At 36.0% G+C, this 15895-nt stretch overlaps 1 long non-coding RNA gene across 1 annotated transcript in view; it reads left to right on the top strand.

Annotated features, from left to right (window-relative positions):
* LOC116423393 overlaps nt 1-15895 on the top strand; it is a 52352-nt gene that overhangs the window by 8774 nt on the left and 27683 nt on the right. The window contains exons 2-3 of the long non-coding RNA XR_004233991.1: nt 10007-10064; nt 12969-13030. This is a non-coding gene — a long non-coding RNA (uncharacterized LOC116423393). The remainder of the gene's footprint in view (nt 1-10006; nt 10065-12968; nt 13031-15895) is intronic.

The raw sequence follows: 15895 nt of genomic DNA, 5'->3' as shown, positions 1-15895 counted from the left end.
AGCGATATTATTATCCTCATTTTACAGTTAAGGAAACTGAGGCAGGAGTCAAATGACGTGTCCAGGGTCATACAGCCAACAAATGTCTGAGGTGGGACTTGATCTCAGATATTCCTAACTTCAGGCTCAGTACTCTTATTCACTATGTTACATAACTAATATAAATATAGATACATATATATAGTATATTCATTGTATAAATATATATACATATATACACACACTCTATGGACACACATTTATACCAATGTTTGTATATCTTTATAGATGTTCAGATTTTCCCTCTGACATTTAACTAGAAGTTTTGTCCAGAGCAAGTCATTTAACCATGATTCTTAAGGAGCAGAATCAGAGACCTACCCTGGAGGCTTTAGCCCCTTAGTCTTTGGAACTCCCATCTGCTGCTAAGATTGGTTAGTATTTCATTGGGCCTGTTATTTCAGGCAGTCCCTTTAGCCATGCTGCCCTTTATTCTTGCCCCATACTTCATCCAGTTCTGAAACCAAGGAATCAACTCCGCCATTGCTCTTTAGGAACAGCGTGTTTATCGTAACCAGACTTCAGGTACTGGCTGCATAGATTTATGGGAATCAAAGTTGAAAGGGACAATAGGGGTTCTTCTCATTTGGAGGAAAAGGATCCAAAATTCTGGCTAACAGGTTTCTTGCTGTGCTAGGAGGTTTTGAACCTTACTGTGGAACTGAGAAAAGTTGATTGGCAATGGCAGTGAGTGAAGCTCAGCATGATAGCAGGTGTTTAAATGGAAACTAACAATAGATCATTGATGTGACCGGTGCTTTCCCTGTATGATGTTCTATCTATTAAAAGATGCTGATAGAGTTGTTTGGCACAATTGAGGCTGAAGGTTGTGACTATCCCAGCAGCAAATCAGTGAAAGATTTATCTGTTCCCCTTTACACCTGCCCAAACTCTTTTTTCTGGTACTCTTTATTTGTCTAAGTGTTGGCTGTAATTTCTCTATTTCTTCTATTTCTTTAAGTTGTTTCCATTTCCTGATTTTGTTTCATATAAAAACTGTAAATGATCAGTGGTACATATCTGTGTATGTAGTCCTCAGAGTAGAATGTAATGGAAGATATTGGTAAATATCTGGAAACACAATTAGAACAGAATAGGTGTTTCATCCTTAGTCCAAAATAATCAAGATTTCAGCATTCCAAACATAATAAAAAATTTATGATTTTGATTTTCAATAATTTACATAAGCTCCAAAATAATAAAAATTAGCCAGTGAATTGGAACCATTTCACCATGAGATTAAAAGAAATCACTGTTGAATCAGAGCCTGGTGTAGTTCAGAGCTTCTCAAAGAAAAGTTTTAAGCTATGGCAGAGACCAAGGGAAGGTCATGCCCTGGGGTACCTGGCTGGATGGTAAACCCTAAAAGAAAAACTTCATACTGACACCTGCTGGCTATACAAATATTTCCACTCATTCCTGTAATTTAATATGTCCCTCCCTTGTCACCATACTCCCAAGATGAAATGTCTCCTCTCCATGTTAGAATTTAAGTCTCTTGAAAACTGGAATCAAATGTCTTTGATTTTGTATCTGTATCCCTAGGGCTTACCACTAAATAAGATCTTAATAGATGTTTTTGTTTTTTAATTTTCTAAAATCATTTACTCACTCAGAGCCTCCAACTACACTCCAGGAATTATCATCTAAGTTATTATAATTTGTAATGTGCCTAGATGAAAAGAGTTCCCCACACAAATGAAATCAAAGATTTTTGCATGTATTTTCTCTCACTAGTTTGTATGAAGGCAATTTAAAAAAATACAGGAAAAGTGTTTTGTTAGGCAATAAAAAAGAAGAGGTTTTCTATGAGAAAGAAGAACCCCCATAGTCTTTTCACTTTCTAATGCCCCTGAAAATATTTTTATTCTCTATCATAAAAATGTTTTTAATCATATAAGGTTCAACCTCAGTTTAAAAATTATAGGCTGAGACAGTATTGGCTGAATAATGTGGAACCCCTCAAAAGCTTTTAGAGCTCAGTATCACTTTAGTACTCAAAAATATGCATTGATATTTATTGTCCCATTATTGTGGCTAACTTTTCAAATAGTTAGCAGAGGGAATAGATTCCTTCTAACACAGGTAGTACATTGCAGAACTGCTAGTTACCTAAATTGGGATAATTTATGGGAAAAGGATAAAAAAAGACTGGAGTATATTCATAGAAACCTAGCTCTTGAAAGGGAAAGCATGGAATTTAAAGTGGGGAGCCCCAAATTCAACTTCCCAGTCTACCATTTGTGTGAGTTCGATCACTTTCTTTCCTATACCTAATTTTTTTGTCTGTAAAATGGGGACCTGGAAAAGATGATTTCTGAAGTTCCTCTGATTCTAAATTTTATGATATTAGATGCCATTTTGTTCAGCCCTTGATTTTACAGATGAATAAATTGCCTTTGACCCTATGCTGGTCAATGTTTTTATCAGTGACGTGACCTAGAAACATAGATGGCATATTTGTCATAATTTCAGATGTCAGGAAACAGAAGATAATATTTAACACATTGCAAAACAGAGTCCAAAAGATCATTATAGGCCAAAATGATGGGTTGACTCTAATAAGATGAAAGGTAATTAGGATAAGTATAAATTAGTAAGATCATAAGATTTAGAGCTAGACAGGACTTTGGAGACCCTTGTCATTTTTCATATAAGGCAACAGAGGCACAGAAAAGTCAGGTGATTTGCTCAGGATCACAGGGGTAGCTCATACTGATAAAATCACAGATTAAAAACTCCTACTGAAAAACTATAGAATTTCTGGGTCATTTGATTAGTCAATAAGCATTTAAGTGTTTACAATGTTCCGGGAACTATGCTAAATTCTAATATAAAGGAAGATAAAAGACAGTCTCCATTCTCAAGGAACAGAGTCTAGTGGGAGAGACAACATGCAAATAACTATATGAAATAAGCTATATACTGAATAAATTAGAAACAACTGAAAGAGTAATTAGAATTAATAAGAAGTGAGAAAGGATTCCTTTAAAAGGTGGAATTTTAGCTAGGACTAGAAGGAGCCCTGAGAAGCCAGAAAACAGAAATGAGGAGACTCAGCCAATCAAAATACCTAGAGTCAAGACATGGAATACTATGGTTAGAGGGAACTAGGATGGTAAAGTGCTCCATGCTCATGTCATGTGAATTGACAAAGTTGGAGACATTTATCTGGGAGAAGAGAAGATTCAGGTTGTGATAAAATAGCCTTTTCAAATATTTTGAAGGCTATTACTGTGTGGAAAAGGAATTATACTTCTTCTGTTGTACCTCAAAGGGCAAAACCAGAAGGAATAAGTCAAAGTTGCCAAGAAGTCTAAGCTTAAAGTCAGAAACTTCTTAACAATTAGGGATATCCAAAAGTGCAAATGGACTCCCCTGAATCCTTTTGGGTTTTCTCTCCTTAGAGATAGATATGCTATTATATGACTACTTGTAGGATGGATATGTTCCTTTTGGGCTTGGGATCACCTAAATGGCCTCAGAGGACCTTCCAACTTTGATATTTTCTGCAATAATACACATTCATTATTAAATCATTCAACAGACAATTAGAGAGTGACTGCTACAGCTAAAATCCTGTGTTATTTTCCTGTGCTACTTTAAAGAATATTATTATTACTATTACTATCACTGTCAAGTTATGAGGGGAAATGTCTATAAAAATGCTAAGCACTAACAAAAGAGTTTAATAAAGTATTTTAAAATGGCTGTTAGCAGATATGATCCTAAAATCTCCCTGAATTAAAACAATCAACAAATATTCCTTAACCATCCACTATATGCCAGGCACTGTTCTAGGAGCTGGGATTACACAGATGAATCTAAAACAGTCCTTGGCTTCAAGGAGCTCAGAGTACACTGGAAGACACATGTTTATAGACAAGTAAATACAGGATATATGGAAATAGGGTGATTTGGAGTAGGACAGTATTAATAATTGGGCAAATCAGGAAAGTCCCCTTGAAGAATATACCTGAGTTGAACCTTGAAAGAAACAAGGGATCTAAGAGACAAAACAGAGAAATGAATATATTCCAGGCATGGCGGTAGCCTGTAAAAAAGCATCAAGATGGTGGAATGCCACATACAAGGAAGATAAGCAGTCCAGTTATTAGCTGGAATGTGGCACCTAGGCAGGCTGGAAAAATAGGCCAGATTCTGAAAACATTTAATGTTCAGCTGAAGAAGAATTAACAGATCTGTACTGAAAAGGGTTCTTCATATGTAACTTCCCTAATATTTAAAAAAATCTCCTTGACTATTTCAAAGACAGCATAAATAAATATGAAATAAAGTTACAAAAATAACTATCTGATAAATCTCAACTTTCATATATTGAGATTTCTTAAAACCAGGGGCTATTACAAGGAGTGGCTTAAGAGCTAATCTCAACAATATTTTGTCAGATGACCTCATCACAATTTTCTTCTCACAAGCTACCAGGAATATATGAAGTGTGTTTCCCAGGCAACAAAAACATTGATAGTGGTTTATAGTACGAAAACATAAAGTTGGTAATATGAAGGAATTAGACAGACAAAACATTTTGAGAACATAGTTTTAAGGTAATCTCTAGAACAGAGAGACTGGGCTCAATCGGGACATGGATCATAACATCATACTTTATGATTCTTGCCTCTATCCTCTCCCTACAAACTAGAGTTGGTTCTTTTTTATCTCTTAAATCTATTAAAGACCTCAGTTTAAAAAGGACAGGGCTTCCCACTGCATGAATCCAGGACCATCTCCTACTGTCCTGATCCACTGGACCACTGGACCCAGATGGTTCTGGAGGGAAAGTGAAGCTAATGGCTTTGCACAGCCCTCTTTCACTTAAATCTTATTCACTTGGATGTCATGGCATCATCTCCCTGATATCATGGTCCTCTTTGAGAATGAATGACAAACAATAGTCTCAATGATTAGTAGTAGGAGCTGCCCCATTGGGGACCCAAATGGAACTGGCCAGTTGGAGACCAAAGCTCTTTTTTTTTTCTTTTTCTTTTTCTTCTTTCCCTTCCCTTCCCTCCACAAAAGGTATCAGTAACTGATCCTTAACTGAGGGTGCTCTGCCCAAGGGAATGTAAAGTTTGATCACTGAAATTTCTTGGAATTTACAGGTTGGATTTCTTTCTTAAGAACCATTCCTTAAACCCAAATTACTCTGGCTTTCATTGGCCACAACAGGTCTCAGACCAAGCCCCTTTTGATTATTCTTTGGACTCTGATTGACTCAGAGTGAATGTAGATAGCATTTGTTTCTTTTTGTCCAGAACCCCTGATGGTCTCCCCCTTCCCAATTGATTTCTTTTTTTTTACTAGGTAAAAGAGGCTATTTTCTGCCTCATTACTCACATAGCCTTACTCACTGGTTGGACATTGCCTCAATCTAACTGAGATCTGTTAAAGACATTAGCTTAAGAAGGCCAAAGTCTCCCACTGCATCCTGGGTTATCGCCAATCATCCTGATCTATATCTTGCTATTTGACCCAGATGACTCAGGAGGAAAACATTAAGCTAGTAACTTTTCAGCCCTCCCTCACTTAAATCTAATTCGTTTGGATTTCATGACATAACTTCCCTGATGTCATGGTTTTAGAATGAAGGATGAACAATAACAGCTCTTGGGCAATCAATCAATAAGCACTGAGCCCTTACTATGTTAATGTGCAAGCCAAGAAGTAAGGAAATAACTAGCCGAAGGCCAAACTATAACTGAGGAACTAAAGCTATGACATGGGAGTTGAGGGTAAAAGGAAGAGGAAAGGTGTCTGAATCTTTTTCATGAAAGCTTAGATTCTTTGGAAAGCCAAAGAGGAGAGGGCCAGAAGAGATTTTGGAATAACTGAAGAAATTGTGGCATATGATTATATGTTGTTACATAAACACAATAAAAAGTCTTACATAAACTAACATAAAGTGAAATGAGCAGAACCAGGAAAATATTTTACACAGTAACAGCAATATTATACAATGAGTAACTGTGAATGACCTAGCTGTTCCCAGCAATACAATGATTCAAGACAATTCAAAAAGATTTTTGAAAAATACTATCTAACTCTAGAGAAAGACATTGTTTAGACTAAGTCACACAATTTTTCCCGTTCATTGGTTTGTTGGTTTGTTCCTTCTTTCCTTCCTTCCATCCTTCTGTTCTTCCTTCCTTCGGTCCTTCCTTCTTTCCTTCTTTTTCCTGTCTTTCTGTTTGAGTTTTCTTGCACAAAATAACTTCTATGGAAATTTTTTATGATTGCACATGTATAACCTATATCAGATTGTTTATTGTCTCAGGAAAGGGGAGGGGAAGAAGGGAGAGATAGAATTTGGAACTCCACACTTTAAAAAAAAAGTTTAAAATAGTTATGAGGAGGTATAAAACATTAGTTTAAAAAAGGAAGGAATTCCTCAAAATATTTTTAAAAAAATAACACATATCAAGTCAATCATTCTGTATCAAAGATATACTTATTCTTTCACTAAGTAGCAGAATTTTAAGAGTAAAAAGCACATTAAAGTAAAAACAGAATACAGTGAAAGACCCTGGGTTTGAACCTACTTTTGATTATCATTATGTTTCTCTCCTTGGACAAATTCACTTAATGACTTTATATGTAACCTTGAGCAAGCCACTTAGTATTCATGGGCTTCAGTTTCTTCATTTGTGAAAAGAGAAAATTGAAGACATGGTGGCTCCTTAAGTTCCTTCTTTTTTAAAAAAAAAATGTACAATTAACAAAAATATTTTTCTCCCTCCCACTTTTCCCCTTCCCCATAGAAATAAAAAAGGAAAATATGCATAATCAAGCATAATCATTTTTGGCCATGTCAAAAAAAAAAAAAGTATGTCTATCTGTACCTAATCTATCACCTCTGATATCCCTTTTAGCTCTAAATTTGTAATGATGGTCTAAATTCTTCCTTTACAGATGAGCAAATTAATTTATCCATAGTCACATAGATAATTGCAATACAGTGTTATACCTATAATAATAGCACTTACATAGTGCTTTAAGGTTTGCAAAACACTTCATCATGTTAACTTCTTTGATTAATGACAGAGATAGAGATAAAATTCAGATCTCTTATTTCCTAATTCAAGGTTCTTTCTACTATTCCTTGGTTAGGATATAAGGCAAATGATTGAGAGAAATGCCTGCATGTGTAAGATGAGGTTAAAAGAGAAAGAGAAGAGAAAGGACTAAGATTTTTATCTATAAGGATCAGAAAAAGATACTTCAGTATTTGATGGGTAGGTGACACCGTGAATAGATTTCTGAACTCATCAAGAAAACCTGAGTTTAAATCCTGCCTCAAATACTTATTAGCTGTGTGACTCTGGACAAGTCACTTAACCACTTTCAGCATACACCTGTTAACATGTAAAAACAAAGATAATATTTGCACAATATTGTTGGGAAATTTAAATGACATAACATGAAAAATGCTTGCAAGCCTTAAAACATTAAATGTTAGCTATCATTATTATTATTACAATTTTCCCCACTTAGATGGGAGCCAGATTTGTTATCATTCAAGTCACCCAAGGCCATTATCTATTTTTGCAGATAGGTTGAGAAAGATGTAATGAGAAGCAAAAGAAGATTAGAATTGATTTTTTTAAATAATGAAACATTCAGTCAATCCAAATTTCTGAGTTTCTTTATATTTGGACAAATTTCTCTTTCTTAGTTTTTGGTAAGAGAATGAGAAAATTATGCAACAAAGAAGTTAATAAAGCCAAATGATTTTGTAGTTAATTAGTACAATTCAATTCTTTTTGTCTCTAAAGCTAGGCTAATTACAGGACCCATGAAATTAAGACAATTGATGCCTCTTTGTGGAAAAAGAGTGGGATAAAGACCAAAAATGTCTCTGAGAATCCTATTTCAATTTCCTCAGAGGAATTCCTTAAAGGTTTTTCACTTTGATTTTAAATGGTCCAATTAGAATCTTGACATCTTGATCTGGAAAGCAGCATTTCTTTTTGTACACACATCATCCTTGCTACCAATTTGTAGGAACAGACAGACTCATGAGTAATTTAAACCTGTTTCAACATCATGGCTTCATGGAAGAAAACATACAAAGCTGCCGACTCTACTTCGTTCCTAATTCATTATTTTTCCAAATAATATTGTATAATTATATATGTATATTATATATATTATGTTTTATATATATATTATAATTTGGTGACCAAGGAAGAAATTCCAAAGAACCAAAATTTAGAGGGACATTCTTTCTTTCCTGGTGGACCTCAGGTCCATTGTCCCTGCACCTCAAAGTTTTTTGTTAGTTCTGCATCTTCTTCCTGATTCACTCCCTCAAAATAAATGTTCTTGCTCCTTCACCTACTTCCGGATTTTCATCCCAGATCATAGAACTCTTTCTCAGAGCCCAATAACTTAGCTGCCCATTGCCATACATGGTGTACATTGTTCCCAAATCTTGGAATTGAAGGAAACAATTACTGTGCCTCCATCCAACAAAGTGACCCCTACAACTGCATTGTCTTGAGTGCAGGCCAGACCTTTTAGGGGACAGATTATTCATTCTCACCTCACTGTCTCACTATAAAAGCTCATTTGGAAGCCAAATGGTACAGTGGTACTGATGGTACAATGGAGGTAAGATCTGTCTTATACTGGAAGTAGAAACTTCAAGACCTTTCTACAACCCAAATGAATTTTGCTCCAACCTGACCCTATTCTGCTCTTTCCCTGAGTAGTAGTCTTCCCCAAGTATCAGCTTTTCAGTCCTTCCACAATTCATCTTTGTGAGGTCTCCTCCCTATACTTGGACACAGTTTTTCCATAGTTATCAGAACACCTAGTTATGATTCTGACATTAGCCCCCATTTTCTTCCTATTTTTCCTTGTAATCATAAGTGATTTTCTTCTTCCCAATTCATATCATGATATCATAGAATTTAGAACTGACCAGTATCCCAGAGATCATTTATTGCAACTCTTATCATTTTTTAGATAAGGAAACTGAAAGGCTCAAAAAGAGGTAAGTAGTTTGGAATGAGTAGTAAAACTAGAATTTGAAGCCAGGTTATTTGACTTCCAGAAATGACAGCTAAATCAAAAGATCTAAATAGAAATATTAGGTTTACCTATAACATAAACATAACTTCCACAAAAATATCATGTAGTATTTGGAAGCCTGAGAGATTAAAACATCCCTCTAAGACATTTGGTCAAATGTTTCAGCAGAACATTAACCAGAAAGGGACCCCCTGTAGAATTTTGCTTATGTTCTTTAGATGTGAAATTACATTAAAGCATGAACCATAGGATTTCTTTGACTCTTTAGAAAATTCTTCTTTTTGACATTTATACCACTGAGGAAAAAAAATAACAGCTACCAGTCATCTACCACTATTACTTTTAAGAAGGGAAAAATGAAAACGTCTATAAAGTTCTACTAATTATATGGAACAAAGATAACATATCAATCTATCTATAAGAAGAAAAAAATTCACTAGTCCACAAAAATACCCTCTCTCATTCATCTTCTCTCTACACAACACAATTGATGATCTAATAATAACAGAAGACATAAAATCAACATTCTTTATGATTGATCCATTGAAAATTATTACTGGTTCTAAATCCAAAGGGATAATCTTGTTATCACAAAGGTTGAATGATAACACAATTATCATCACTAAAAATTCCACTGGCTGTTAAAGAAGAACCCTCACAAGTTTATCCACACAGTTCTTATCCTATAAATCTCATAACCGAAAGAGTATGAAGCGTTAGACCCACTGAAATCTATAAATGTCTATACATGGATCTCTAAGTAATCTCATGAAACAACCTGGTCCCAAATAAATAAATGTCAAAATTCCACTAACCTCCAATTTGTGGGGCCCATACCTCCTCTTCTTCATAAGGGTATCCACCTGGGCTATAAGGACCCCACATATTCTGAGTTACCTTTTCATCCTTTTAGATGGCACAAACCTGTTATCCCCAGGTGAGAAGACAGGAGAATTCGGTGCGATCACATGGTAAGGCCCAGTATTTGATTACCTTCTATCAGTTAGATTATGGGGTTAAAGAACCAGATCCGATTTCACCCTGGAAGCTCTCAGAAATTCTAATGGCAAGGCAAGGTGTGTGTGACAGTGAGCATGCGCCATCTTGAGAAAATACAAAACTTTCCTAAAGGGAAAAAAATAACATCAACATCCTCAAAATGGACCCTCAAAAAACCTTCCCTGAAAATCTTGATGATCGAAAGGAGAGTATCGGAAATTTTTAGAGGATAGAAGGGAAAGTACACTACTTAATACTGGCTGCAACTGCCTATATTTTGGACTATGCTCAGGTTTGCTGTGCTGAGACCCAGCTCAGCGTTAGATTTGAGCCAGAGACAGAGCAGAATTAGACTTGACCTGAAGCTTAAGCCGGTTCAGTTTACTAGTTCTGCACATGGCTAACAGTAGGAATTCAGGAGTACTGTATATCATGACACACAAGCTGATCTGACCAGATTAGGAGGTGTTCCTCAAACTGTTTTGAATTGATATGCACTAATTTGAACCACCCATAGCCTAGCTCTTGCAACTCCAGTAGAACGTTCAGGGTGGGGGAGGGAAGACTGGAATCCATAGAATGATAGAAGTAGCTGAAAAGTGTCAAAAGATTATAGATTTTGACCTGGAAGGGTCATCATGAGAGACAGGGTAGTGAAGTGAAATATGAACTTCATATGAATTTAAATCCTGACTTCCTCATTCATATCTGTGTCACTTTGGACAAGTCTCTTGAACTCAAAAAAAGAAATAAAATTTGTGTAGTATCTGTAACGTGCCAAGCTCTTTACAAATATCTCATTTGAGATAGGCTATTTGACTTATCATCTCTTATAGTTGAAAAAACTGAGACAAACAAAGTTTAAGTGGCTTGCCTGGGCCATTCAGCTGATATCACATTTGAACTCAAGACTTTAGACTCCAGATCACTATGCTATCCACTAGGCTGCCTCGTTGCCCCAGGACTAGATAACTCTGGAGTTCTCTTTTAGCTCTAAATCTCTGACCGCTTCCCCTTCCACAATTTTGCCAAAGAATAAAATGAAGAGTCAAGAGTTTAAGTGACTTGTTCAGAGCTCAGTTTCTCTGACTCCATAATTCCAGCTCTCTTGTCCATATCACCATCCTGCTTTTTTAAAGGCTAACTCCCACCAGAAACTAGCAACTGGTTATCCAAGAGACCTCAAAATATAGGAACTCCCTCCCACTGGACAGCTCTTTCCACTTTGAGATGCCTCTAGTTGTTAGGAAGTTTTTCTTTTATCAAGCCTAAACTTGCCTACTTTTCATCATCTACCCATTCCTTCTGGTCCTGCTAGGCGGCCACCTGCAATAAGTATAATTTGTCTTTCATAAAAGACTTTCAAATTCTTGAAGACTCAAGGGCACAGTAGAATTCAGAGGACAGGACTCAGGACTAGGAGTTAGAGGATGATTTGAATCCTAATTCTGCTTCTTTCCTTGGATAGGTCACACATTACCAACCACAGGTCTCAATCATCTCATCAAACAAGGAAGTTTGACTCCAATAGTTGTAAAATCCTTTTCAGCTCTCTTAATCCTATGTTTTTACCTTCTCTCAGATTAATATAATTTTTTGCTTCTTCACATGGCATGATTAACCCAATTTACCACTCCTTTTCTCTTCTCCCAGTACAATCTCTTTTCCACCCCTAATTTCTTTTTTAAATCATCTCAGATTAATACTCATATGGCATAATTCTAGCCCCCTTCTCAATACTTACTCTGAATTGAAAAGAACTTCAGAGGTTCTCTAAGTCAATCAGGATCTGAGTAATATCCCCTCCTAAAATATTCTCTGAAAGTGGCCACCTTTCCTTCACTTGAAGATTTGGAGCAATAGGGACCTCATTCATCTTTTTACAAGGCAGCTAGCTGATACAAGTAGAAAGCAAGTTATACCTGTAATTAGGAAGACCTGAATTCAAAGCCTGCTTCTATGATTCATGGCTGAGTGACCCATGGCAACTGAATTAATCTCACTGAATTAAACTCAGTTTCCTCTTCTGTAAAATTAGAATATTGATAGTATCTACCTCAGAAGGTTAATGTGAGGATTAAATGAACCAATATGTATAAAGTGCTTTGCAAACATTAAAGCAAGGGAGGGAAACTTTTTTCTGCCTAGGGCCATTGGGATATTTATAACATCATTGGTGGGCCATACAAAATTGTCAACTTATTGAACTTGAGCAGTAAGAAGTTGTTGTATCTAGTTTTCAGCTCATCATCACTTGCAGTTGCCTCAGCAAATGATCTCACCCACCAGATTTAAGGGCTGGATGTTCCCTCCCGAGCTTAATATTCCTCTTTTTGTCATATTGGTGCTGTTTTTAAATGTTGTTATCACTTCCTAGGGATGCCACTCCCAGTGACCAGAACCTACTATTTAACAAAGTAGTAAAATTAAGCAAAACAAATTACATGTCCAACAATGGATGACTTGTAGTCTTCCCCTGTATTCCACTACTTTTCTACCCAAAAGAAGGTGTACTTCACCTTTAAACTCTGAATTCATAACTTATCCCAGCATTGATCAAAGATCTGGTGTCTTTCAAGGTTGTTTTTCAATACATTATTGGGAACTACAGATTTATTAAGTACTAGTCACCCTTCTTTATGCCCCTTTCCAATGATGATGTCCTGAATTGGGACTGTGAGTGATCTCTATTATTGTAGCTATTTAAAGCAACAAACCGAGGTTTTGCTTAGAACTTCTGCAGAAGTCCCCTTCACAAAAGCTAAATGCCTACTACAACTAATAATAATAATAACAGTTTGAATTAACCTAAACGTTTTGTAAAGCACTTTGCATACATAATCTCATTTGATTCTTTAATTTTTTTGTTCTTAAAGATTGGATCTCCCTCACTCAGTCTGGAAGTGTATGAGCCTGATCCCACTACTGATCAGTACAGGTAACTTTGACCAGCTCCTTTTCAGTCCTGGGCCTGTTCAACCCTCTTTAGAGAAAATTTTGGTCCTCCAATCCCGAAGTGGGAAATCCCACCATACTGATGCCAGACTTAGTGAAGATACCCAGTCATAGCTCATTACAGCTCAGAATTCCAGAGCTCAAGAGATCCACAAGATTCAGCATCTCTTACAGCTGGAATTACAGGTGTTTGTCAACATGCCCAGTACCTCAGTTGAATTTCACATCTTTGTGCTTCCTGTATCATATCCTATTTTGTAGATGAGAAATTGAGGCTAAGAAAGTTTCAGTAATGTGCCTTTGATCACACAGATCTCTAGGACTCACTATACCAGCAAAACAGATTAGAGGAAGCAAACCAAATCTTACAGTTAGGTTGAAGCAATCTAAATAGTCAGTAAAAAAAAAAATCACTTAGATAGATTCAGTAGGAGTGACCCAAAAGAAAAGTGGATTGTAGGACTATTTTTTCATCATCAGAAGAAGTCAAGCTTCCAGTTCTGTCCTATTATTTTTAAAAATATAGCATGCCTTTTATTATATTTATATATGTACATGTCACAAAGCATATTCTCCCCTATTAGATCATAAGCTTCTTGAAGGCAGGGACTTTTTTAAAGCTTTTTTATCCCCTGATATTATTGCAGAGCATCTTTCATGGAGAGGGATCATGTCTTAATGGTCATTTAGTACAAATCTCTCATTTTACATTGAAAAGGTTGAGATGTGTCCAAGATGTGTCCAAACAGCTAGAAAATGACCAATTTGTGATCCAAACAAGGTCCTCTGACCCCAGATTCAGGGCTCTTAAGTACTTAATTTCAATGTTGGTTGTCTTAAATTGGAAATTCACAAATGATCAAATAAGAGAAAAAATTTTGCTTTAAAACTGTTTCATCTTTTTCTTGTATCCCCCATTTACAATGTAGCGAACATTTTCTGTTAACAATTCTGTTAAGTTGTCATGAAGGGCACATTTAAGTTTCAGCCTCCAGTAGATATGCCCATCATACTGCTAGGGATACAGCTGACCCAATAAATATTGCATTCCCTAGACATATGCCAATTTCCTCCAAACACTCCTGCAAAAAGATTTTAAAACTGCCAATAATTCTTGACAGGAAATTACAGGAAAGTCAAGAACCTTACAATGTAATATAATACATGAATTTATAACTGTTAAATCAGGTAAATTTATTGCAGCTCATTTATTGAACTATTTTCATGGGCCTACCCCCCAAAAGAGAGAGCTAATTGCATCAGGCAATTGCATGATATTTCCATCTCTCACATGTGAGGATACTTAGATCCCTAGTGATTTGCTATTGAGATGTAAGTTGGTAAACAAATATCCCGCTCCATCAAATCATGTTAGTTCAACCCACACTTTCTTTTTCTCAGGCAACAAGTAAACCCTCAGTTCATTGATGTTTCGGTTCACATCTGTCATTTTTAAACTCTTTAGTCTATTAATATACAAAGGTCAGTGAGAAATTAAAAAGGATTCATGATGATAAAAAACTAAAGATGTCAGTTTATACTAATAATCTAAATATATACATATATTATATATATATATATTAAGAATCTATATCTATATCTATAGATGTTAATTTATACTAATAATCTATCTATATATATATTATGTATATATATATATATATACACACACATATATATATTAAGAACAAAGGAAAAAATGAATGGAGTTGAGAGTTTTTGTGGCAGTGAGGGGTGAATTGTGTTAGCATAACCTACCGATGTATAGCCTATTCCATGAAGGCAACAGGAGGACAGGTCCTCCTTGAAATCGGATGAGAATTGATCCCTTAAGAGGATTGGTGCTTCTCCCCAGGCTCAGTATCTGGATACAGTGGAGATCTCTTACCATATCCAGCTTCATTTACCCCATCATGGAACGAATTGAGAGAACTCAGTAGCCAGCCCCTAAAGAAGCAGTGCTGGTATTATTCCTCTCCCCTAAATTAATGTCAGCACTTTTATGTCCTGGCACCAATGTGACTACCTATTGCCATTCCCCAACCAGAGCCCAAGAAGAGAGCTTAAACTCTACTGGGTGATGTGACACATAAGACAGAAAACTACATCTAATGTAATTTTAGGTAGGCAATAGCAATAAAAACCAGGGGAATCATGAAAAACTTCCTGGAGGAGAAGCTAAGGATTCTAAGACATAAAGATGAAGAAAGAGTATGGGAGGAGTTTGAGGTAGAATGTCAAATTTCAGGAATTGGCCAGAAAATCTGGTTTGTTTGAAAAAGAAAGTTTGATGTAAGGAGAAATGTGAAATAAGGAGGCAAAACCATTATTAGATCCATCAACAAATTCTGCTGAAAGCCATTTGAGACTAGAGATTATCATAGGACTATGCAAAAAGTCATTTCTGAGAAAGAGTTAAATGAGGAGCTTTCAGATTAGTTGATATGACACTTCTAGGATTTTTAAAAAGCATAGTCATCTAGCTCAAAGATAGAATGAACTGGGCAAGTTACCTAATCCTATTTGCCTCAGTTTCCTCATCTGTAAAATGAACTGGAGAAGAAATGGCAAACCATTCCAGTATCTCTACTGTGAAAATCCCAAAGTGTCCATATGAATAATCAACTAAACAACAACAATAGCATCTACTTCATAGAATCAAAGGACTTAATATGTGTAGAGTATTTTGTAAACCTTAAAGTAATAAGTATAGGCTGTCATTGTCAACTCAAGTGCTACACTCTACCATTCTACTCTAGATTTTTCCTTATTTCCTCAATTTGGGTGGAGGGGGACCCAACCTTTATGTTAACTTTATATACAGAATGTCCCAAAAGTACAGCTTTAA

Source organism: Sarcophilus harrisii, chromosome 4 (assembly GCF_902635505.1).
Source record: "Sarcophilus harrisii chromosome 4, mSarHar1.11, whole genome shotgun sequence".
Classification (NCBI taxonomy): Eukaryota; Metazoa; Chordata; class Mammalia; order Dasyuromorphia; family Dasyuridae; genus Sarcophilus; species Sarcophilus harrisii.
The sequence above is the reverse complement of the archived record's forward strand: the minus strand, read 5'-3'. Positions and strand labels throughout refer to the sequence as shown.